A 26,311-nucleotide genomic window follows, 5' to 3' on the forward strand; every position below is an offset into this window, starting at 1 on the left:
TGCTAATTTAAGTTCTTCTTTTCCTATAGTTATTCCTTTAATTTCTTTCTTCTGTCCTAATTGCTCTGGCCAGTGTTTCCAGAACTATGTTGAATAGAAGTGGTGAGAGAGGGCATCCCTGTCTTGTTCCAGATTTTAGAGGGAATGCCTTTAGTTTTTCTTCATATAGAATGATGTTGGCTTGAGGCATAGCGTAGTATAATGTTGAGGTAAGTTCCTGTTATCCCTTGTTTTTCTAGTGCTTTGAACATAAAGGGGTGCTGTATTTTGTCAAATGCTTTTCCTGCATCTATTGAGATGATCATATGATTCCTATCTTTAAGTCTATTGATGTGATGAATTACATTTATTGATTTCTGTATGTTGAACCAACCTTGCATCCCGGGGATGAATCCCACTTGATCATGGTGCACGATCTTTTTGATATATTTTTGTATCTGATTTGCCAGAATTTTAATGAGGATTTTTGCATCTATATTCATTAGAGATATTGGTCTCTAATGACACCTCATTAGAGACCAATGAAAGAATTTTCTTAGGCTGGGAATGTGGCTCAAGCGGTAACACGCTCGCCTGACATGTGCAAGGTGCTGGGTTCGATCCTCAGCACCACATAAAATAAAATACAGATGTTGTGTCTACCAAAAACTGAAAAATAAATATTAAAAAATTCATATTCTCTCTCTCTCTCTCTCTCTCTCTCTCTCTCTCTCTCTCTTCTCTCTTCTCTCTCTCTCTTCTCTCTGTCTTTAAAAAAAAGAATTTTCTTTCTTTGAAGTGTCTTTATCTGGTTTTGGAATCAGGGTGATATTGGCCTTGTAGAATGAATTTGGAAGTACTCCCTCTTTTTCTATTTCCTAAAGTAGATTGAAGAGTATTGGTATTAGTTCTTCTTTAAAGTTATTATAAAACTTGGCTGTATATCTTTCCAGTCCTGGGCTTCTCTTACTTGGTAATATTTTGATGGCTTCTTCTATTTCCTCACTTGATATTAGTCTGTTTAAGTTGTGTATATCTTCCTGACTCAATCTAGGCAGGTCATATGACTGAAGGAATTTATCGATGCCTTCACTATACTCTATTTTATTAGAGTATAGGGTTTCAAAATAATTTCTAATTATCCTCTGTATTTCTGTAGTGTCTGTTGTGATATTGCCTTTTTCATCCCGTATGCTAGTAATTTGGGTTCTCTCTCTTCTTCTTTTCATTAGCATGGCTAAGGGTCTGTCAATCTTATTTATTTTTTCAAAGAACCAACTTTTAGTTTTTTCAATTTTTTCAGTTGTTTCTTTTGTTTCAATTTCATTGATTTCAGTTCTGATTTTAATTATTTCTTACCTTCTGCATTTGTTACTGATTTTGTTCTCCTTTTTCTAGGGCTTTGAGATGTAGTGTGAGGTCGTTTATTTGTTGGCTTTTTCTTCTTGTTATTTAACTTCATTTGATTTTCCTCTTTGATTAGTTTTTCCTTTACTGTACTACCTCCCACTGTTGGTTTTCATTGTTATTTTTCATTTTCTCTTCATATAATGTTTCACCAAGGATGTTTTGAAGTGCCGGTTTTCTAGCTGCAAATTCTTTTAACTTTTGTTTATCATGGAAGATTTTTATTTCATCTTCAATCCTGAAGCTTAATTTCGATGGATACACAATTCTTGGTTGGAACCCATTTTCTTTCAGCATTTGAAATATGTTGTTCCAGGATCTTCTAGCTTTCAGAGTCTGTGTTGAAAGATCAGCCATTAACCTAATTGGTTTACTCCTAAATGTAATCTGCTTCGTTTTTCTTGTGGCTTTTAAAATTCTCTCCTTATTCAGTGTGTTGGGAATTTTCATTATAATGTGTTTGGTGTGGATCTGTTGTGATTCTGCACATTCGGTGTCCTGTAGGCTTCTAGGATTTGGGTTTCCGTTTCTTTCTTCATGTCTGGAAAGTTTTCTGATATTATTTCATTGAACAGATTGCTCGTTCCTTTGGTTTGGAACTCTATGCCTTCCTCTATCCCAATAACTCTTAAATTTGGTCTTTTTATACTATCCCATATTTCTTGGATATTCTGCTCATAGTTTCTTATCAGTCTCTCTTTGCTGTCTACTCTTTTCTAGATGATGTACTTTGCCTTCATTGTCTGATGTTCTGTCTTCTAAGTGGTCTACTCTGCTGGTGATACTCTCATTTGAGTTTTTAATTTGGTTTATTATTTCCTTCATTTCCAGGATTTCTGGTTTTTCTTTTCTTTCTTTTTTTTTTTTTTGTGTAACCTCTATCTCCTTGTAGAGGTGATCTTTTGCTTCTTGGATTTGTTTATGTAATTCATTGTCAAAGTGATGTTTCATTGTCTGCATTTGCTGTATAAGGTCTTCCTTGAGACTCCAGATCATCTGACCATGTATATCCTGAAATCTTTATCTGACATTCTTTATGCTTTAGATGTTATCTCTTCTAATATTGAATTGTCCTGCATTGTTTGTGGTCCTTTCTTTCCTTGTCTTTTCATACTGCTCACGTTTCTTTCCAGCTTTGTGTAATTGTTGTGTTATTGTTTTTCCCCTGTATAATTACATTGCTCTTGTATACTTCCAAAATCTCTCTTTTGTGGAGAAAGACAATGTTAACAGTTCCCAATATCAACAATACATCATCTATGAGCAAATTTTCATTATTAATACATTTATACTTAGTCACTATGTCTAGAGATGTTGGCTTCAATTATTATTTAAAATATAGTCATTGGTTTCATAAAAGGCATGCCCTTTCTGGTGGCATATAGAGAACTGAGCGTCAGGCGTAGTACGTTTTGTTAAGGGGGAAAGGATTGAGGGTATGGGGTTAATCTAACTCAGCAACTTTGGAGGAGAACTCTAATGAATAGATGGGTGTTGAGGGCCGAAGCCGGATGTTGAGAGCCACAGCCAAGTCAGGATGGTGCCTGGCGTTTTGCCAGGGTGGAGTTCGCGGAGTTCCGGTGGAGCTCTCGCGGAATTCCTAGAAAGTTCGCGTGGGTGGAGTTGGGGGGTAGAGTTCCGGTTAGTGCTCGCGGAAGTGCCGGAGGTGGCGGTTGAGCTCTTGGGGAATTCCTGGAGAGCTCCCGTGGTGCGGCGTGCAGTGTGGGTGCTAAAAATAAAGTTCGTTCCTGCTTGACAAGTGGCTCGTGAATTGTGCCCAGCCAGACTGCGGCAGACGGGTTATTTATGGAAGAATGTATAAATTCAAACTCCTATCTGTATTTAAAAAATTACCTGAATTATAAATAGTAACAGTTAGGAGGTTGAAAGTGGATAGAGGGAGGGAGAAAAAAATAGTAATAAAGAAAAATAAAGAGGGAGAAAGAAAATAAGAAATAAAAGGGGGAGGGGGTCTTATGCAATTCCTCTATATTGTATTATTCTGGTGATTTGGTTCTTAAAGTCCTATTTCATGCAGAGTTCTTGGTTTCACATATGTTGAGGTTGTGAGGACCTGAGGGGGAAGGGTGGAGGAGAATGGATGAGAAGAGAGAGAAAGAAAAAAGAAAAAACCATCCCTTAGAATTCTGTTTTCTTTTCTTCCAGCAGGTGGTGATGTCTATTCCTAGCTTGCATCTCTGCCCTCAGGGTGGTGGAGGTAACCAGTGTGAGAGGGCTTGAGCTTCTACCTGGAGCCTCCCTGCTCTTGGTCTCTGAGTAGGAAACCAGGTGCCTGTACAGTTGCCATTCCATGTTTATAGCTACACCCCCCCAAAAAAAAGATTGTGAGAAAGGCTTTGAGTTATCACAGCTGGGGGTGGGGGAGTTGGGAACCTGGTACCTTGTCAGCCGCAGAACCATGCTGGTAGCCACGCCCACCGATAGATGGCGAGTGAGGTTTTCCAAGATGGATTCTGTCGGTTTCCCGCATCGGGTGTTTGGTGAGGTGGGGGGTGCTGGGGTGACCTTGTGCTGTGGCTAGACTCGGTCTGGTGACCCGCAAGCAAAGCTTCTGCATTCTGTGCCCGCCTCTGCGCCACCACTTGTGGCCAGGTCTGCCTCTGCGAGGCCATGTGGTTCTGGGTCCACCTCTGTTTATTTATTTGTATGTGGTGCTGAGAATTGAACCCAGTGCCTCACACGTGATGGGCAAGTGCTCTACCACTGAGCCACAACCCCAGCCCCTGAGCCATACTTTTGTTTTATATTGTTAAGTCTGTGCTGTTTGGTCTGTACTGCCCCAGGATTATCATCTTCTTAGTGGATTGTGTCTTTTATCAGTGTAGAATCTCTGCCTTTGCTTTCATTAATGCTTTTTCACTTTCAATTTCATTTTGCTGAATATGGATATTGCTTTTTTAGTAATTTACCTGTTATTTTTTTGGAGATCTGCTTTTCACTTTATTTAGATATGATTCTGGAAAATAGTATATACCAGGAATTATTTTGGTTCTAATTTGAATTCCTGCCTTTTAATAGGCATGTTTAATTGATTTCCATTTACTGAGATCATGGGTCTGTTTTATGTATTTGCATATACTATGATTCCACATCACCTCTTATGTCCTACTTTATTCTTTCACATTGGATTTTGGAACTTTTTCATTTCCTGTTCTATTAGTGTACACTTTAACATTTAACTAGTTTTTTTTTTTTTTTTTTTACAGTTTATCAGTTAAACACATTTCTAAAATTATTGGGGTTGCTGGATATCTACCTGCTAAAGAATGAAGTTGTATTCTTATATCAATCACATATAAATATTAAATTGAAGAGTTAAAATGATAAAACTTTTAGGAGAATGCATATATGTAAATCTTTGTGACCTGGAATTAGGCAGTGGTTTCTTAGCTATGACATCAAAACACGAGTAATGAGAAAAATTGATAAATAGAATTTTATAAAAAAAAATAAAAACTGTTATACTGCAAAGGACACAATTCATAACATGAAAATAGAACCTGAGGAATAGGAGATAATCTTTTCAAATCATATATCTGAAAAGGTATTTGTTACCAGGATATACAAAACCCCTTACAACTCAACAATAAATCACCAACCCATTTAAAAAGTGGGCAAATGATTTGAATAGACAATTTTCCAGAAAATGTAGACAAACAGACAAGACACACATGAAAATATATTCATTGTCGTTAGTCATTATGGAAATGGAAATCAAAATCATAATGAGATGCCATTTCATAGCCACTAGGAAGGCTTGAATAAAATGGAGAGAGGTTATGAAGTGTTTGTGAGGATGTAGAGAAATTAGAACTCTCATACATTACTGCTGGGATTTTAAAATGAAGCAGCCCCTTTGGAAACAGTTTGGCAGTTTCTAAAAGTGTTAAACACAGAGTTAACATACTATGCAGTAATTCCACTCTTAGGAATACATCAAGAAGAAGTGAAAACAAATGTCCACACAGAAACTTGTACACGAATGTTCACAGTGCTCATAACATGATTACTCATAATAGTCAAAATTGCAAATAACCTGTGTCCATCAACTACTAAATGGATAAACAAAATGTGGTATATCCAAAATTTGGAAATTATAAGAAATAAAGTATTGTATACATGTTGCAAAATGGAGGAACTTTAATAGCAGTGTGCTCCATGAAAGTCAGACACATAAACATATGAAATGTACATATTGTCAGATCTATAGAGACAGAAACTACATTAATGGTTGTCTAGTGCAAGAAAGGTATGGCAGGAAATGGAGAGGGACTCTAATGGATATGGAGTTTCCTTTGGGCACAAAGAAAATTTTCTAAAAGTAGATAGTGGTGATCATTGCACAATTCTGTAAATACTAAAAAAAAGTCACTTAAGGATAAATTTTGAAAGAATAAATTTATGATATTTATCCCAATAATGCTTTTAATAAAGTTCATGAGCATGTCTGTCTTTCTTTCTTCCTCTAATATCCTTATTTTCTTGATTGAGATTTTTCTTGTTTCAAGGAACTCTTGTCTGTCTCATGAATCAGGATTTGTTTTTGTGTTTTTAATTTTTGATGGAGTACTCTCTAGTCTGTGATGTCACTGTTGTTTTATTTTGTCTTGAATCATCTGTGTCCCTTCACATTAGGCAATGCCATTGTTGCCTCCGCCAGATGTTAGAGGTTTTAGGACTCCAAAGAGAGCCTTGCGAGCAGCTTGGAGCTCTTTAATTGCATAACACAATTGTAATGGTCATGCGTGTACAGCATTTCAGCTCCCTTCCTGTGTCACAGGCAACCTTGGATGAGCAGTTATGTCTGCTTGTGATACACAGGCATAGTGTGCACTTCTAAGCCCCAGCTTCATGAAGGAAGTCTGCTTCTGCGATCCACTCACTTACAGGATGACTTCACTGTACATTGTTGAAGAACATTAAACCCTGGTTCCCACTGCTCCTTTCTGATCTTGCTTCCTGTGATCTTTCATGTTCAGTTAGTATTGGGCACTGACTTTCCCATCACTCTGGCCAAATGGAATCTACCCTTCAATGTCATGGTGTTAGACATCTTTAAAACAGAAACGAAAACACAGGTTTCACTGTTTTCAGTAAAGGAGGAGGTTTAAGTGTGTGCTAGGTTATTCACCTTACTAAAAGATGAATCAAGCGTAGGAACGTGAAATTTAATTAATATAAACTACTTAACTAATAGGATACAAATGCTAAGAGTATTATTTAGGAGTGATGGTTACTAGTGAAGGTGAATATTGCCCTGTATCTTTGCTGGCATTTTATAGGTTATGTGAATGAATTAGCTTTTTATATCCTTTCCCCCATTCTTTTGTTCAAAACTTGGGCTTTCTACATCAGTTTTTTTTTTTAGTTGTAGTTGAACACAATGCCTTTATTTTAATGCGGTGCTGGGGATCGAACCCAGGGCTTCACGCATGCTAGGCAAGCGCTCTAACACTGAGCTACAACTCCAGCCCTCCACATCAGTTCTTAATGAGCTGGTTCACTTTGTTTACATTTTGACATTTGATTCTATCTTTTTATAATGCTTAAAGTAATTGAGTTGGGCTGGGGTTGTGGCTCAGTGGTAGAGCGCTCGCCTAGCATGCATGAGGCACTAGGTTTGAGCCTCAGTGTCACATAAAAATAAAATAAAGATATTGTATTTACGTAAAAAAACTAAAAAAATAAATATAAAAAAGTAGTTCAGTTATTACTACAATCTCTTTGAGATTTTCCTTTTAATACTAATTTTTTAAAAAAACATACCTGGAGAGATTAGAAAACTGATCTCAGTATGTTTAGGTCAAGTAAGGAAACAAAGAAATTTTTAAGACAGAGCCAATCACTGAGCACTCGTCTTGCTTGACAACTTTTTATTTCTTAGAGTGAAAATCCTTTTGAAGCATAAGTTACCCTTATGAAAATGAGCTTGTGGCCCAATGTGGCATTTATGATGGCTACAGTGCAAGGAGAATCATTTCTTAAGGTCTTTTGAAGTGCAATGGATTATTAATTTTGAATTTTGACTTGTCAGTCATCAAATTTTTTCTCCTATGTTTTCTTTTTTAATACTTATTTTTTAGTTTTAGGTGGACACAATATCTTTATTTTTATGGGTGCTAAGAATCGAACCCAATGCCTCATGCATGCTAGGGGAGTGCGCTACCACTTGAGCCACATCCCCAGCCCCATCCTATATTTTCATTTACATACTTCATGGGAACTATCATGGATGTCCAAAAAATGAAATTTCACTAGCATGTTATAAAAGTTCATATTATAGCATGTTATAAAAGTTCATATTGTAACTGAGAATCAAACAAAAAAATGGGACTTGAGCCATGACTCAAAGGTGTTCTATTAATATTTAAATTGAGGTTCTTATTGGAGACTTGTCTAGGCTGGTTGACTGAAGAATAGACTTTAAAAAAAAAAAAACTTCTTTGCTAAGCATTTCTTCAGTGAAAGTATATAATTTCTTTTGTCATTTTTCTCTTGCTTCATTTCTCAAAATAGTCAATAGCTTCTTATTTATAGGATAGAAACCAAATTATTTATCTTGGCATTCAGATTTCAATTATAATTTGACTCAGAACTATTTTTCCCAATATTATCCCTCTGAATAATAATAATAACAGTGATAATAATAATAATAGTTCATTTTACTGATGCTTATTTATAATGGGGCATTAATTCTTTTAGGTCCATTATATACATTAACTAATTTAATCTTAACATCAATACTCTTAACTTTTATTTTTGAGATGAAAAATTTGAGGCTTAAAATAGATATGTAAGTTGCCAAAGGTCAAATTAGTCAGTATGTGTAATTGCTACTTTGTCTGATTCCAGAGTCAGTGCATTAACCTGCATATTTTTGATGAGCTATAATGGCCTGTATGCCATGACCTCAATATCTTTACCTCAAATGCCCATATATTTGCTTGTCTTTTTATCAACCCCTAGATGCATTAACACTCCTTACAGATCAAATTTTTCTCCAATTTTTGTTAATACTTCTATGCACCAGACACAGTGGTGCATTCCTGTAATCCCAGTGGCTTGGAAGGCTCAGGCAGGAGGATCGCAAGTTCAAAGCCAGCCTTAGCAACTCAGCAAGGCCCTAAGCAACTCAGTGAGGCCCTGTCTCTAAATAAAATACAAAAAACGGGCTGGGGATGTGGTTCAGTGGTTAAGTGCCCCTGGGTTCAATCCTGGGTAGCAAAAAACAAAAAACAAAAAAACTTCTATGCAATTTTCAAATGCTGCACCACCCCTACCAAAATAGATGTTCTGTTTTATATGCCATTGGAATTTTGCTTTTACTTAACACTTAGCACATATTTCATTCTGATTATTATTATGATTGCTTATTTATAAGTTATCAGCCACCATTACCTTTTAATGTTAGGACCTGCTTGCATAGGAAAATTTCAGGTGTATGTCATTTTAGGACTTGAAGACAAGGAATCTTTGAGTTCATCTCTTCAACTCCCCACTCTTTGAAGAGGGAAAATGAACACCAAGGGAACTGACTTGTATTAGATTATGCAATTTATCTATTGTAGAGCTGGGAATCAAAGCCAAATCTCCTGGGCACTGTCCTTTTTTCACATGCCAGGGTAAGTCAGTTATTGTCCCAAGACATTCTAAATAGTACACAGAACCTGAATGTGAGCATCATTAATGAAGTTGAGTTAGCCATACAACTTAATCATAACAATATCCTCAGCTAGCTACATCTAGTTCTAGAATCTGGGTGATACAGTTTTGACACATTCTGACTCAATTTTAAATCATTTCCCCAATCATCTTCAGTACCTTTCCATCCTACTTATCATTCATATGTTTTACTCCCAAATCACATGAAAACAAATGCACAGGCTTGACATAAAATCTGAGTGGAACATAATTGGATATCAGTGTCAGAGGGACCCAGTGTTGGATAAGGACTGGAATTTATGCTAAGAATTCTTTAATTTGTCAATGAATTCTCATGCCCTATGGCCAATAACTACCTGAAAGCTAAAACATAAGCAACATTTTCTTAAGTTATCTACCAACCTTAATAAATTGATGGTATTCAGTCCACAGTTGCATTGATCTTCATAAGACGTGAGTGGACGATAATCCCTAGATTACCTTTTCCAGGCATCTGAATCCAACAATTTTCTTTTTTTTTTCTGAACCAGGTATTGAACCCAGCATTCATTTATATATATATATATATATAATTTGTAGATGGACACAATATCTTTATTTGTTTTTATGTGGTATTGAGGCAAACATTCAACCACTGAGCCACAACCCCAGCCACTTGAACCCAGAATTTTTTAGCCATTGAGCCACATTCCCAGCCCATTTTATTTTTTATTTCTAGACAGGATCTAGCTAAGTTGCTTAGGCACTTGGTATATTGTTGAGGCTGGCTTTGAACTTCTGATCCTCCTACTTTAGCTACCCAAGTCATTGGGATTACAGGCATGTGCCATCAAGCCTGGCTATCAATGTTTTGAGAAGTGGTTGTGTTAGGTGAATATTGCGCTGTGATCAAACCAATATTCATTCTCTCATGTGCTACATATTTCATCAAGAATACTTTCCTGTGTGTGATTCAAAAAAGAATGTTTTAGATATAGCATAACAGATAACAGACTTCATAAAAATGATTATCAAAATACTTTGAAGGGGAATAATATACTAATAATTCCTTTATTAACTGACCTGCTAAAACCTTTAACATGACATTGATTAGAGATATAAATGATACTTCATAATGAACATAATATTTAGTTATTCATTTACTCATTCTTTTCTTTGATCATTTAGAATGGGAAAATTAGGAAACTGAATCAACAACCTCTACAATATTTTGATTTCTATTAGGTAATGTATTATTTGTAGATCAAATCCCTCATAAGACATGACTCCTATACAAGTTTCTTAAAATATGGTAATAAGGAAAAGAAAAAAAAAGTCTCCAAGTAAGCCAAAAACAATAGCCATATATACATATATATTATTTATCTTTCTTCACAGATGCCTAGTTACATACAAGATAATATCTTCTAATTATTGGCCTTTTATTCCCCAAATAATACAACAATTCTGAAAATAATGCTTATATGACTTTTATGACTAGATAGCATTAACTTGAATGTTTATTGAATCAGCATTTTGTACTTTTCTAACAAGTTATTTTTCTTTAAAACTGATATGTGTGGTAATTGAATATGGAGTTGGCATATAAAGGAAATCTGAATTTTTTAAAATACTGAAGTGACTGAGTACTTGCCTGTGTTTTGTGCTATCTGGCCACTGAATGGACTACAAGGCTATATAAAGTAGTTAGCCCCCCATGGCCAGTGGGTGCCTCTGACAGTTAACAAGGCAATTGACTGCCTTGTGTTGAAGTAGAAGGACCCTGTTCCCTCCTCCTAGGGGTTGACCATAGCAAAACAGTACGCATTGAGTGTGAAAAACAGATATTTTCATACAAGTTGCTAACTCCAGCAGAGGCTGTGTGGACTCACTCTCTTGGCATGGAAGTATTCCAGGCCCAAGGCCCATGCTTATTTGGTCAGGAGAAGAGAGAAACACTATATGTAGATGACTGCCTTTCCCCACAATTCATATACCAGTATCAATGTTGACCTATTTATGTATATATACATTGAATTTACTACAAGTCTTTGTGTGTCCATGTGTCACACAAAGTAAGTTTTCTTTTCATTGAGTATAATCATTGGAGCCAAGTTATTAAGAAGTCTCAGCTTAAGGGGGAAATAAATCTAACATGGTTTAGTTTTTTTTTTTTTCAATCACTGCTTTTAATTTTGGCTCCCATCCATAAATGCTATCTAGGGCAGATTTCACAACTTTCTGATCACTTTCAACCCAATGGAGTTTGTAATTTTAATTACTAATTCAATTAAAATATAATTTCATCTCCTTCCTTTTGCCCCAGGACTGGCTGTATCTTTAGTTTGAAGTCATATATCGCTGGAGGTGGTGAGGAGAGAGTATATGTTCTTTTATCCCTACCTGCACACAGCATATAGGCTAACTCAGGGATACCATTTCTCCCCTCTGTTTTCTGTGTCTGCCTCCTCTAGGGTGGAAAACACAGAGAGAGACCAGTGGGCCAGAATGTACCTGTAGGTGCATGGAAAGCCTCCCTGGTCTTGCTCTGGTTTGGTATGCTTTTATTGACTGGTGGCCTACTCTAGAATTGTAGCCTTCTCATACTTTTTGTGTATACTTTCCTTTAGCTGTTCCTCAGCCTATCCAACTCCTTTGTCACCTACATTTTCCTCAGAGAGGAACACTCATGTCTATCTTTGACTCTTGTCAAAGTATACTCTCAACATTATGCCCACCAATGCTTTCCTTAAATAGGTCATCTCTTGAATTGGTGTCTATCTGGGTCAACAGGTCAACCCTGTTCCACATAGCCACCATGCCCTTTTACCTATAACCATGGGAACTATTGAAGCCCTTTCCCATGCTTAGCACTTCAGATTCTTTTTACTCTCTTTTTTGTCCTTTCTTACCTGACTTATTGATTATTACTCTACCAATACTTTCACCTTCAGAACTTTTCAGACAAGCAGATATCAGTTTTCATGTTCACAGGCATTTTCAAATTCTTGGGCATACATGTCAAGTTCTATCAAGAATCCCCTTAGAACATTTATCTCATTTACTTGGTGACACCAGATGGCTCTGAGGATTCTGTGGTTCAGCAAAGCTCCATCTGGAGAGAGGTGTCAGACTTTCCTTCTAGTAGACACTGCCAATTTTTATTATTTTCTTGTAGCCTCCTGTCACTTAGCTACAAGAAAAGTAGCTGCTCTCAACACCTGAGAAAATGAAGGCCAATAATGAATCCCATATGTCTCAGCAGGCCAATGACATTATTGACTCTATCCCCTTACTAATGCTGTGTTAGAAAAGATGGAATGAGTAAGTAGTTGTTTATAAGGCATAAGATACCAATCTTCAGTCTGACCTAGACATGGATGTCTTATGTTCTTTGTAGTTAACTTTAGGTTGGGCAATAATCAGTCTCTTTAAGCTCATGTTGGGTTTTAGTTATCAAAAATTCCAGGGTACAAAGAAAGTTTTAGTTAGCATTCCGTTTTGATTTGAACCTGTCCTTTGTATTAAATTTACTACCCTTTTAATAACGTCTCGTGATACTTAAGTATATCACACACATTTAAGTTTTAAGTTTCCATGTAAGCATAGCTTTAGTTTTGTATCATGCTTTGATACACAACATCTTTATTCAATTCCAAGTATTTTCTAAACTCTATCATGATTTCTTATTTTTAATATATATTTTTAGTTGTAGATGGACAAATTACCTCTGTTTTATTTATTTATTTTTATGTGGTGCTGAGAATTGAATCCAGTGCCTCACATATGCTAGGCAAGCCCTCTACCCCTGAGCTACAGTCCCAAACCCAAAACCATGATTTCTTTTTTAAATTTTGCTTACATTTTACATATTTAGAGACTTTATAGCTATTTTTAAATTTCTTGCTTTATATCACTTTATGTAAATAATGTATTTTTATAATTTTTATTTCTTTAACATTTTTAAAAACTTGATCTATGGAAAACAGCGCGTCTATAGTTTTTTAAAATGTTCCTTGTGCACTTGAAAATAATATTTAGGTTGAGATTGTTGGTTGCAATGTTCTATATACTTAAATTAGGTCAAGAAGATCTTTTCCTGATTGTTGGATATTTAAAATATTCAATTACAATTGTGTTGGGCTGGAGATATGGCTCAATGGTAGATTTCGTCCCTAGAATATGTGAGGCTCTGGGTTCAATCCTCAGTACTGAAAAAAAAAAATGTGTTTGCCTATATGTCTTTTATTTGGGTCATGCTTGCTTTTCATATTTTGAGATGAGTTATTAGGCATGTATACATTCAAAATTATTGGATAATTATTCCTAAATTCTACTCTTTTTTTATGTTGTTCTACCACCTTGCTTTTGATTGATGTGTGCATAATTTATTTTCTTCATTTTTTACTTTCAAACTTTCTCCGCCCTTATGTGTAAAGTATGTCTCTTGTGAACATTGTAAAGTTATGATTTGTTTTGGGATTTATATCCTGTCTGACAGCCTCTGCTTTTTAGTTGAAGTACTTTAAATGTTTTAATTTACATATTTGGAATTAGTTACTATTTGCTTTATACTTGTTTCAATTATTCTATATTCTGTTACTCACTGCACTTGCTTTTGTTTTTGACTGATTATATGTTAGCATTCAGTTTTGCTTTTTTATTATGTTATAGTTATATGTGCTTTTACAATTCTTGCATAATTTACTTTAGAGATTACAATGTACATTGTTGCTTTGTCTAAATTTACTCTATATTCCTGGATAGTACAGACAGAAACTCTTGAATATTTGAAGTCTTCTAACACCATGTATTCCCCTTCTGAATCACATTTTCAAGATCTTTTTCTATGATCGATGGATCGATCTTTCTGTCTATCTATCTATCTATCTATCTATCTATCTATCATGAGTAATCTACGTGTCTTTCTGTAAGCATATTTTCAATCACAGAAGATATTGGTACATGTATTAAATTAGTCTATATTCATTTAGATTCACCCCATATTTTGTTGTTCTTCAATTCCTATTTTATCTCTCAATTTCTTTCTGAGATTATTTCCTTCAGGGAAAATCTTTGTTTTTCTGTTTTTGCAAATTATTTTTTAACATTTTTCATTTCCATTTGTTTGTCTCAGAAATAACATAGACAGTTATTTTAGGATATTCTTCCATTGTCTTGTATAATATTATTATTTTCCTGTTAAAATTATATAATTTTCCTCTCATTTGGCTTTTTGTGCCAAATTTCCATTTTGTACTGGTCTTAAGAAATTTTGCTATGAAATCCTTAAGTGTGGATTTATTATTTTCTTTCCTGGGCTTTTGTATTGACTCTTAAATCTACAGCTTAATATCTTGAAATAATTTTTTAAAAATTTCTCAGTTTTTATTGCTTTAAACATTTCTTCTTGGGCTTGGGCTGTGGCTCAGTGGTAGTGCACTTGCCTCACATGGGTAAGGCACTGGGTTCAATCCTCAATACCACATAAAAATAAATAAATATATTTAAAAATATAATTCTTCTTTTCTTTTCCTCTTTTGCTGATATTCCATATCTATGTCCGTTAGATCTATTTTACTGTGTTCCTATGTGCTTTATATATATGCATATATGTACATATATGCATATATATGTATATATATGCATATGTGTACATATGTACACATATATACATATACAGGTACCTATATGTATATACATGTATGTCCAGATGTCCATATATGGGTACATATATACAGGTGTATATGTGTATATCCATATGTGTGCATATATATACACACACATACATTATGTTTTCTTCTGGTAATTTTCCTATGAGCCATTTTCTATTTTATTTACTCCATCTTAAGATCTATCTAGGGCTGGGGCTGTGGCTCAAGTGGTAGCGCGCTCGCCTGTCATGCGTGCGGCCCGGGTTCGATCCTCAGCACCACATACAAACAAAGATGTTGTGTCCGCCGAAAACTAAAAAAATAAATAAATATTAAAAAAAAAAAGATCTATCTAATCTTTGGTTTAACAAACACATTGAGCTCTGAATTTCAAGCACTTTGTTTTTTATTTCTCACATTTCTGTTTTTCTTTTTTCTAATTATTTTACTATATGACAGTGGAATGCATTACAATTCATATTACACAAATAGAGCACCATATCTCTGGTTGTATACAAAATATATTCACACCAATTTGTTTCTTCATACATGTGCTTTGGATAATAATGATCATTACATTCCACTATCATTTCTAACCCCCTGCCCCCTCCCTTCCCCCCCCAACCCTCTGCCCTATCTAGAGTTCTTCTATTCCTCCCATGCTCCCCCTCCCTACCCCACTATGAATCAGCCTCCTTATATCAGAGAAAACATTCAGCATTTGGTTTTTTGGGATTGGCTAACTTCACTTAGCATTATATTCTCCAACTCCATCCATTTGTTTACCTGCGAATGCCAAGATTTTATCTCTTTTATTGTCAAGTAATATTCTATTGTGAATATATGCCACATTTTTTATCCATTCATCTATTGAGGGTCATCTAGGTTGGTTCCACAGTTTAGCTACTATGAATTGCGCTGCTATAAATATTGATGTGGCTGTGTCCCTGTAGTATGCTGTTTTTAAGTCCTTTGGGTATAGACCGAGGAGAGGGATAGCTGGGTCAAATGTGATTCCATTCCCAGCTTTCCAAGGAATCTCCATACTGCTTTCGTTATTGGCTGCATCAATTTGCAGTCCCATCAGCAATGTATGAGTGTTCTTTTCCCCACATCCTTGCCAACTCTTATTGTTGTTTGTCTTCATAACAGCTGCCATTCTGACAGGAGTGAGATGATGTCTTAGAGTAGTTTTGAGTTGCATTTCTCTAAGTGCTGGAGATCATGAACATTTTTTCACATATTTGTTGATTGATTGTATATCATCTTCTGAGAAGTGTCTGTTCAGGTGCTTGGCCCATTTATTGATTGGGTTATTTATTTATTTATTTTTTTGGTGTTTAGCTTTTTGAGTTCTTTATATACCCTAGAGATTAGTGCTCTATCTGATGTGTGAGGGGTAAAAATTTTCTTCCAAGATGTAGGCTCTCAATTCACCTCACAGATTGTTTCTTTTGCTGAGAAGAAACTTTTTAGCTTGAATCATCCCATTTATTGATTCTTGATTTTAATTCTTATGCTATAGGAGTCTTATTGAGGAAGTTGGGGCCTATTCCAACATGATGGTGTTTAGGGCCTACTTCTTTTTCTTCTATTAGAAGGAGAGTCTCTGGTTTAATTCCTAGGTCTTTGATCCACTTTGAGTTCAGTTTTGTGCATGCTGAGAGATAGGGGTTTAATTTCAATTTGTTGCATATGGATTTCCAGTTTTCCCAGCACCATTTATTGAAGAGGCTATCATTTCTCCAATGTATGTTTTTGGTACCCTTTTCCTACTATAAGATAATTGTAATTTTGTGGGTTAGTTTCTGTGTTCACTATCCTGTACCAGTGGTCTACCAGTCAATTTTGGTGCAAATACCATGCTGTTTTAGTTAGCTCTGTAGTATAGTTTAAGGTCTGGCATAGTAATGCCACCTGCTTTACTCTTCCTGCTAAGGATTGCTTTAGCTACTCTGGCTTTCTTATTTTTCCAGATGAATTTCATGACTTTTTCTATTTCTATGAGAAATGCCATTGGTATTTTGATTGGAATTGCATTAAATCTGTCTATTGCTTTTGATATTATGGTCATTTTGATAATATTAATTCTGCCTATTCATGAGCAAGATGTATCTTTCCATTTTCTAAGGTCTTCTTTGATTTCTTTCTTTAGGGTTCTGTAGTGCCGCAGTCTGGCTGGGCACAATTCACAAGCCACTTATCAAGCAGAAACAAACTTTATTTTTAGAACACATACGCACCACACGAGCTCTTCAGGAATTCCCTCAGAGCCCAACTGCCACCACGGCTTCCCACAAGCCTTTCAACCCCCCCACTCCTCCTGCTCTTGAGGCCGATTGGCTGGGTCGCATGGGCGGAGCCAAAAGAGTCCCCCAATGAGCAGCTCCGTGGTCTGAAAGGGCGGGGAAACAGCCCAATGAGCATCACCCCAGAGGAACCAATCAGCTGGCAGCTGGAAGTTTGCTGGGGCCACGGTGAGCCAATCAGCTGGAAGTTTGCTGGGGCCCCTTCGGCTCTGGCTCTCAACACTGTAGTTTTCATTGTAGAGGTCTTTCATCTCTCTCATTAAGTTGATTTCCAAGTATTTTATTTTATTTTTTTCCATGCTATTGTAAATGGGGTAATTTTTGTCATTTCCCTTTCAGAGGATTTGTCACTGATATACAGAAATGCCTTTGATTTAAGTGTGTTGATTTTGTATCTTGCTACTTTGCTCAATTAACTTACTAGTTCTAGTAGTTTTCTGGTGGAACTTTTGGGTCTTCAAGGTATAGAATCATCGTCAGCAAATAGTGCTAATTTGAGTTCTTTTTTTCCTATGTGTATCCCTTTAATTTTTTTTTTTTTTTTGTCTGTCTAATTACTCTGGTCAGTGTTTCAAGAACTATGTTAAATAGAAGTGGTAAAAGAGGCAATCCCTGTTTTGCTCAGGTTTTAGAATGAATACCTTCAATTTTTCTCCATTTAGAATGATGTTGGCCTGGGGCTTAGCATAGATAGCCTTTACAATGTTGAGATATGTTCCTGTTATCCCTAATTTTTTTAGTGTTTTGAACATGATGGGTTGCTGTATTTTTTCAAATGCTTTTTCTGAGTCTATTGAGATCATCATAGTATGCTTATCTTTAAGTCTATTGATGTGATGAATTACATTTATTGATTTCCATATGTTGAACCAACCTTGCATCCCTGGGATGAACCCCACTTGATCATGGTGCACAATCTTTTTGATATGTTTTTGTATTCAATTTGCCAGAAGTTTATTGAGAATTTTTGCATCTATGCTCATTAGAGATATTGGTCTGAAGTTTTCTTTCTTTGATGTATCTTCACCTGGTTTAGGAATAGGGGTGATATTGGCCTCATAGAATGAGTTTGGAAGTACTCCCCCTTTTTCTATTTCCTGAAAAAAATTGAAGAGTATTGGTATTCATTCTTTCTTAAAGGTCTTGTAGAACTCAGCTGTGTATCCATCTGATCCTGGGCTTTTCTTGGTTGGTAGGCTTCTGATGGCATCTTCTATTTCATTGCTTGATATTGGTCTGTTTAATTTGTGTAGATCATCCTACTGCAATTTGGGCAAATCATATGACTCTAGAAATTTGTTGATGCCTTCAATATTTTCTATTTACTTGGAGTTCAAGTTTTCAAAATAATTTCTAATTATCCTCTGTATTTCTGTAGTGTCCTCATATTTCCTTTTTCATCACATATGTTAGTAATTTGAGTTTTCTCTTTCTCTTTGTTAGTGTAGCTAAAGGTGTTTCAATTTTATGTGTCTTTTCAAAGAACCAACCTTTTGTTTTCTCAAGTTTTTCAATTGTTTCTTTTGTTTCAATTTTTATTGTTTTCAGCTCTAATTTTAATTATTTCCTGTCTTCTACTGCTTTTTCTGCTGATTTGTTCTCCTTTTTCTAGGCTTTGAGATGTAGTGTGAGGTCATTTATTTGTTGACTTTTCTTCTTTTAAGTAATGAACTCCATGCAATGAACTTACCTCTTAGAACTGCTTTCATAGTGTCCCAGAGATTTCTATATGTTGTGTCCATGTTCTCATTTACCTCTAAGAATTTTTTAATCTCCTCCTTGATGTTTTTTGCAACCTGTTGTTCATTCAATAGCATATTATTTAATCTCCAGGTGTTGAAGTAATTTTTATTTTTTATTTTGCCATTGATTTCTAATTTCATTCCATTATGATCTGATAAAATGCAGGGTAGTATCCCTACTTTTTTTGTATTTGCTACGAGATCCTTTATGGCATATTCTATGGTCTCTTTTAGAGAAGGATCCATGTGGTGGTAAGAAAGAAGTGTATTTGCTTGTTGAAGGATATAATATTCTGTATATGTCACTTAAGTCAAAGTTATTGATTATATTATTGACATCTATAGTTTCATTGTCAAACTTTTGTTTGGAAGATCTATACAGTGGTGATAGAGGTGTGTTAAAGTCACCCAAGATTATTGTGTTGTGGTCAATTTGACTCTTGAACTTGTGAAGAATTTGTTTGAAAATAGATGCTCCATTGTTTGGGGCATATATATTTATAATTGTTATGTCTTGTTAGTGTATGGTTCCCTTGAGCAGTATGTAGTGTTCTCCTTTATCCTTTTTGATTAACTTTGGCTTAAAGTCTACTTTATTTGATACAAGGATGGAAATCCCTGCTTGCTTCTGCAATCCATGTGAGTGGTATGATTTTTCCCAGCCTTTTACTTTCAGTCTGTGGATGTCTTTTCCTATCGGAGGAGTCTCCTGGAGACAGCATATAGTTCTGTCTTTAAAAAAAAAAAAATCCATTCTGCTAGTCTATGTCTTTTGATTGGTAAGCTTAGGCCATTAACATTCAGGGTTACCATTGAGAGATGATTTGTATTTCCAAACACATCTGTTTATTTTTGTTATTTAACTTGACTTGTTTTCTCTTTTGATAAATTTTTCCTTTAGGGGGTAATACCTCCCTCTGCTGATTTTTATTGTTGTTTTTCATTTCCTCTTCATGGAATATTTTTCTATGGATGTTTTGTAAAAAGTTCCAGTTTTCTAGCTGTGTATTCTTTTAACTTTTGTTTATCATGGAAGGTTTTTATTTCATCATCAAATGTAAAGCTTAATTTTGCTGGATTCAGAATTCTTGGTTGGCATCCATTTTCTTTCAGAGCTTGATATATATTGTTCCAGGATCTTCTAGCTTTCAGGGTGTGGGTTGAAAAATTTGCTATTAACCTAATTGTTTTCCCCCTATGTACAATCTGATTCCTTTCTCTGTTGGCTTTTAATATTCTCTCCTTATTCTGTATGTTGCGCATTTTCATTATAATGTGCCTTGGTGTGGACCTGTTGTGATTTTTTTACATTTGGTGTCCTCTAGGCTTCTGGAATTTGGTTTTCTAATTCATTTTTCATGTTTTGAAACTTTTCTGATCTTATTTCATTGAATAGATTGTTCATTTCTTTGGTTTGTAAACTTATGCCTTCCTCTATCCCCCAAACTCTTAAATTTGGTCTTTTTATGTTATCACATATTTCTTGAATGTTCTGCTCATGGTTTGTTACCATTTTCAGTCTGTGGTCTACATTCTTTTATTCCCTAAAGACCTAAAAAGAGCATGCTACAGGGACACTGCTACATCGAAGTTCATAGCAGCACAATTCACAATAGCAAGACTGTGGAACCAACCTAGATGCCCTTCAATAGACGAATGGATAAAAAAAAATGTGGCATTTATACACAATGGAGTATTACTCTGCATTAAAAAATGACAAAATCATAGAATTTGCAGGGAAATGGATGGCATTAGAACAGATTATTCTAAGTGAAGCTAGCCAATCCCTAAAAAACAAATGCCAAATGTCTTCTTTGATATAAGGAGAGTAACTAAGAACAGAGTAGGGACGTAGAGCAGGAGAAGAAGATTAACATTAAACAGGGATGAGAGGTGGGAGGGAAAGGGAGAGAGAAGGGAAATTACATGGAAATGGAAGGAGACCCTCAGGGTTATACAAAAGTACATACAAGAGGAAGTGAGGGGAAAGGGAAAAATAATACAAGGGGGAGAAATGAATGACAGTAGAGGGGGTAGAGAGAGAAGAGGGGAGGGGAGGGGAGGGGGGATAGTAGAGGATAGGAAAGGCAGCCGAACACAACAGACACTAGTATGGCAATATGTAAATCAATGGATGTGTAACTGATGTGATTCTGCAATCTGTATATGGGGTAAAAATGGGAGTTCATAACCCACTTGAATCAAAGTGTGAAAGATGATATATCAAGAAACATGTAATGTTTTGAACAACCAACAATAAAAAATTTTAAAAAAAAGATTATATATTTTGTCTTCATTGTCTAAGGTCCTATCTTCTAAGTGGTCAATTCTGTTGGTGATGCTTTCAATTGAACTTTTAATTTGGTTTATTGTTTCTTTCATTTCAAGGAGTTCTGTTTGTTTGTTTTGTTTTTTAAAGAACATCTATCTCTATATTGAAGTAACTTTTGAGTCCTGTATTTTTTTATGGAGCTCCTTGTTGAAATGATCTTTTGCTGCCTGTATTTGCTATCTTATATCCTCATTTAATTCACAGAACATTTTAATAATGTATATCCTAAACTCCTTCTCTGTAATTTCTTCTGCTGTGCTGGCCATGGATTCTAATAATGTGGTATCTTGATTTGATTGGGGCACTTTATTCCCTTGTCTTTTCATGTTGCTCTTCCTCTAGTGCTGTGGGTGGGGGTGTTATGATTTTTACCCTATAGGCTCATAGTGCCCCTGTAGGTATAGAAGACCTCTCCTTTGTGAGGAAGGACAATGTTAACAGATCCCAAAATCAACAATATACCACCTATGAAAAATTTGTTGCTATTAAGACATTTACAGTTTGGTCACAATGTACAGAAATATTGAGTTTGAATATCCATAATGTAATCTGTAGGTTTATGAAAGTTTCTGATGGTGACAATGAACTGGGGGTGAGGCATAGGATGATACACTGAGGAGGTAGGATGTAAGGATATAGAGTTAATATATCTTAGGAAGTGTGAAAGAGAAATCTAATAAAGAATGCTAGTAGCCAGAGAATAGACAGGAAGTAATTTTGGGTAGACAAGTATGTGGGAAGACAGTAGGGTACATAAAATATGTATTCTGAAAAATAAAGGATGTTAAAATAGTAAACATTGGAAGGGGAAAAAAGGCATATAGAACACACCTATAATATATTATTCAGATGTCCTAGTCCTCGAAATACTAATTCATGCAATATACTTGGTTTCACATATATTGGGGATATGAGGGCAGGAGGATAGATGGGGAGAAGGAAAAGAGGGAAAAAAATTATCAAAAGAAGAAACCAGGATTTTTGATAGTTTTAGAGATCAGTATTTTTCCTGCTTCTCTTCTCATCCAATATGTGGGGTTGTCTATTGTTATCTGGTATCTCTGCCCTCAGGATGGTGAAGGTAACCAGGGTAGGAAGGCTGGTCCTGGTGATGGGCGCCTGGAAGTGAGGTGTGGTACCTGCCAGTGCCTGCAGGGTGACTGCACCTCAGGGTCTCTTTTTGGGTCCACTGGTATGACTTGAGTGCCCGCTCCTCTCTCCCTATCTTGCCTGAAGATTTCCCAGTTCCTGGTCTCTCTGTTAGGCTCTAAACTTTTGCCCTGTTTCCCTCTCCCTTAGCAGTTCCCAATTGAGGGACCTCTCTCACCAGGGCTCCTGTGGGTGGCACGCTGGTCACACTGCATACCCATCCCACTGAGAGCTGTTTTGTGTTGGGCAGATAGTGTGCTGGGTTACCGCCTCTAGGGTGAGGGTGGAGTTGGAAACCGGGTACCTGGTCAGCTGGAGTTCCAATTTATGAGCTGCCCCCAGCAAACTTGGTGAGGAATGTGAGCCAAGATGGAGGCAGTCTGCTTCCAGCGCTGGGGAGTTGGGTTGGGGGACAGCCGCGTGATGGTGTTGTGAGATATGTTCAGAGATGAGCTCCTTGACATTCAGTACTGAGGTTTTGGCTATCTTCAGAGCCTGTGAGATGTCCCCAGGTGTAGGTAGATTACCGTGTAGGGGACTAGGGCAGTAGCTCCAGAGTCAAGTCACAAGATACAGGCGACCGGGGGAACCCCTTGTTGGTAGATGGGGGTCCACAGGGGAATGGCGGCTGGAGTTCCTATGGGTGGGTAGCAGCTGAGTGTCCTGCATGGGAGTGGAGTGAAGTCAGGGAGTTCTGCAGGTGCTGATGTGGTGATCCTGCCAAGGTGCTCACAAGCCCTGCGAGGGCTGAAACTTCGGGAGTTGGGTGTCCTCTCAGATTTCTGTTTTAATGTTATTAATTATCCTTTTAAATCCTCAATCTTGTTTTGAATTTCCTAAATACATTAAGCCTATTTGTTTTATTTACAGTATGTAGATCCCATGGATCTATTTCTATTGTCTGTTATTTTTCTTGGTTTTATCATCACCTATGCCTGATTATTTTCAATTGATTGACTCACCTTTATAAAGAGCTGTGATAATATTTAGATATCTATATTTATCTTTTCTTCCAAAAGAGACAATTTATGTTTTAATTATTTTTTATTGGTTAGTAATGAGAAATCCCCACCACTTATTATTTTGGAACTTCTTCCCTAATTTTATATATTAATTCTTCCTCATGATTTTTAGCTCCATTTTGTAAATTTATAAAATGGATTACATCACATGTATTGATTTATTTATAGATATCTGACATTGTGTTACTAGGGTTTTATTAGCCTATGAGTGCATGATTTGAAAATCAAGATAATTCTAGTCCTCTCTTTTAATTTTTCATATCATTAATTTTTATCTTCATGAGATTTTACATAGAAATATACTTAATTTTTCATTTTCAGCATCAAGCAGGCTAATAGATGGAGCCTTTTAAAAAATATTGTGCATGCCTTTTTCTTTTTCTTATTTTATGCATTTTAATTTAGGAATTGATGTTATGTTTTATTCACACCCTTCCTTATATTTTTTTTTCCTTATGCTAATATTCATTTTACATCTACTAGTTGCAAGGTAGCTATGTAATTTAGGCATCAAACTGGACAAAAGAGGGTGAGAGAATTTTTAAACTTTAATGAAGCTTATAGTCTACATTAGTCAGATGTCCTTACAAGAAGCAGATGACACATTGAAAAGGGGATAATTTCAGACTTTATGAAGAACAGCCTGTTTACACATGCAGGGTCCAAGAAAACCAATAAGTATTATGAAAGCATACCTGAATAAACAAGAATGGGAGGCCTACTATTGTCATAGCCTTTGAAGGGACAAGGGGAGACAATGCTTTCTGGAACCTAAACTGAAATCTAGGAGAGTTTTGAACACAGGGGCTATTTACAGAGAAACATAGTCCTACAAACTGCAGCCCATATGGGAGGGAAGCAAGGGAATTAATCCTTCAAACTCTCTTCTTTTACACTCACATATATTGTCAGTATCTTACTTTGGCCAGATCTAGTTGAAAGCCACAGGGCAAGGAAGCCCCAGCAAGCCAGGTTTCTGAAAAACAAAACAAGATGGAAAAGGATAGGGAGGTGATTTTAGAGTCAAATGTAGATTAGCATATAATATATAGTAACTGCCATTTAGGTAGGTAGATATTGAATACTATGAAAGAAAAATTTTCAACTGGCATAGAAATTATTAAGTAGAGGGATCTCTGATTTGCTGCTTTACAGCATCTCTTGGCCACTCTTCTCTGCCTGTTCTGTTCCTGTCAGATCCGTGTCTGCATCTCTACTCATATTCAATAATTTCAAAAGAAATTTCATAATGGAAATTTTCAAATGCACACAAAAACACAGAAGGGTATAATTAGTTATTGTGTACCTGTAACATACCTTCAACAATTATCACTACTTAGAAATCCTGATTCTTTTCATCTCCTACTACTCTTTTTAGTTTTATTTTTGAAGAGAGGTTACAACAGATCCCAGTATCATGTTATTTTATCAGAAAATACAGAAAATCACATTTCTACTTCTTAAGAATATTTAGAATCATTTTGCATAAGCATCAAATCATCATTATACCTAACAATATTAACTAATTAGTCTAAGAAAATTTAATTCTTTAATACCAAATACCATGTATACTCAAATTTCCCTGGTTCTGTTGAGTGTATCTTTTTATTTTCAGTTTGTTTTAATCAGGATCCAAACGAAATCTAGACATAACCTTTGGTTTTTATATTTCTTCAGTGTCTTTTATTCTAACTATACACATTCTCTATTCTCATCAGATCATACAGTTGTTTGAGGGTGAAACCATGTCTTTGTCCCATAGACCATCCCACATTCTGGATTGGTTTTATTTTTTCCCCCATGACACCATTTACTGTGTTTTATCCCTGGTATTTCCCATAAACTTGTAGGTAGCATTAGAGACTTAATTATATTTCGGTACAATTTGGGGCAAGAACATTTAGTGAGTGATGGTGTGTGCTTCCTATTACATCACATCTGGAGGCACATTATGTCTCATTATAGATTGTCCTACTTTCAGTAATGTGAACTATCATTGTGGGTTCAGGTGATGTCAGTCTGATTCTTTTATCATTAAATTTCTCATTAACATTTCTCCTAATGTTTTTAGCATTAATTGATTATTGTTGCCAAGATATATTATGCCCTCTGGGAGTTAAAAATTAGAGATTTTTCTGATTTTATAATTCTTCCTGAATTTATTGGTTTTAACTCTTCTATTTAGAAGAATTTCCCCTCAATGATTTGGTTACCATAATATGCAGTTCATCTGTAAAGGGGTAATGGATGCTTACACTTTCTTCTTTTAATTCACCAGGTTTTAGAACAATGGGTTAATGCCTTAGTAACTTCCAATACTATCTAATGAGTTTTTATTAGGAATTGACGCATTACTATATAGATGCTGTGTTTTAGTCGAGAAAATCATTATGGCTCAACTTTTGCCATTTTTTTTTTTTTTTTTTTTTTGGCCAGTGAGAGTTTCTTCAAGTTAATGTGCATATTCAGATTTTACATAACTTGAAACTGACTTCTCTAGGTTATACTCACTTCCAACTTGCACCCCTTTTGAAATATTGTATATGGCTACTGAATTTTCGTGGGATACCACATCCATACCCTTGAATGTTCTAACCACCAGCCACATGTTTGGTAGGGTTCAATGTTCATTCTAATATTTCAAGGTATCACCAGTTGGCTTTGGTTCAATTCCGTGTCAGACAGGGCACCTAACTGAGAGTTGATATTCAGTAGCACTGTGTTACATAAAAATTCAGTCTCTACTCATTGTTATGAAGTCTAGAGACCTCCAAGATCTATCTTGAAACTCATTTCTAATTACTACTTACCTCGTTACTATTCTATATGCCTTTTTCAGCATCTGAAAGACAGATCTATATTGGATACCCCTAGCAAGTCTAGGGGATGTGCCTGCATTATTTTGCCAGTTAATCAGACTCTCTTTGTTCCAGGTTTAGGTCCACAAGAGAGTACTGACAATTATTAGGATACTATGTAGGTTTTATTTTGAGGAAGAACCTGCTCTCACCAGAATGACTTATGGTATATTCCTTTTTCAGTTACATTTTATAAA

This window comes from Marmota flaviventris, chromosome X, assembly GCF_047511675.1.
Source record: "Marmota flaviventris isolate mMarFla1 chromosome X, mMarFla1.hap1, whole genome shotgun sequence".
Lineage (NCBI taxonomy): Eukaryota > Metazoa > Chordata > Mammalia > Rodentia > Sciuridae > Marmota > Marmota flaviventris.